The following is an 836-nucleotide window of genomic DNA, read 5'->3' as shown; positions in this document are numbered from 1 at the left end:
TCTTCGTCATATGTTTTCTGCGTAGAGATGCGATGGCAAAATTCAGTTTGTACACGTATGTGTGATATCAAATTCAGTAAGGACAAGTACTTAGGACACGCAAAGGTACAGAACCTGTTGGGGGACTATGCAGCTCAGCGATTTCGAAGTGCAGGAATAGCTCGGCAAAGGAGGCTTTGGTTCCGTGTTTCGTGCCACAAGAGTCGCCGATGGTCGCCAGGTCGCCATCAAGAAGGTCCCTTTGGCTAGAGTACGTTCGTGGGGCCGACGCCATGGGAAGAAGGTTCCAATGGAAGCCGCCCTGCTACAAAGGGTACAAAAGGTTCCTGGCGTAATCGAACTGTAGGACTGCTTTACAAACGAGGACAACTTCTATATGGTAATGGAGTTTATACCGTCAGCAATGTCCTTCGTTGACTACATCAGGAGCAAGCACGAACTACCCCTGGGCGAAGTGGAGAGACTGTTCGAGAAGATCGTCCGAACAGTACAGGGGTGCCTTCAAGCAGGGGTTTCACACAAAGACATCAAACCCCATAATGTATTACTCTTCAGGGACACGAGATCAGGAAATTTAAGAACATAAGAACATAAGAAATAAAGGAGACTGCAAAAGACCATAAGGCCTACACTAGGCAGCTCCGTATCCATCACCACCTGTCATCCCCATCCATAAAATTGTCTAATCGTTTTAAAACAACTGATAGTTTCAGCGCTTACTACGTGGTTACTAAGTTTATTCCATTCATCGACCACCCTATTTGTAAACCAATTCTTGCCTATTTCCTTCTTAAATCTAAATTTGTCCAGTTTATACCCATTACTGCGAGTCCTGC

This window comes from Oratosquilla oratoria, chromosome 15 (assembly GCF_046742065.1).
Source record: "Oratosquilla oratoria isolate Oo_2021 chromosome 15, ASM4674206v1, whole genome shotgun sequence".
In the NCBI taxonomy this organism is placed as follows: Eukaryota; Metazoa; Arthropoda; class Malacostraca; order Stomatopoda; family Squillidae; genus Oratosquilla; species Oratosquilla oratoria.
The sequence above is the reverse complement of the archived record's forward strand: the minus strand, read 5'-3'. Positions refer to the sequence as shown.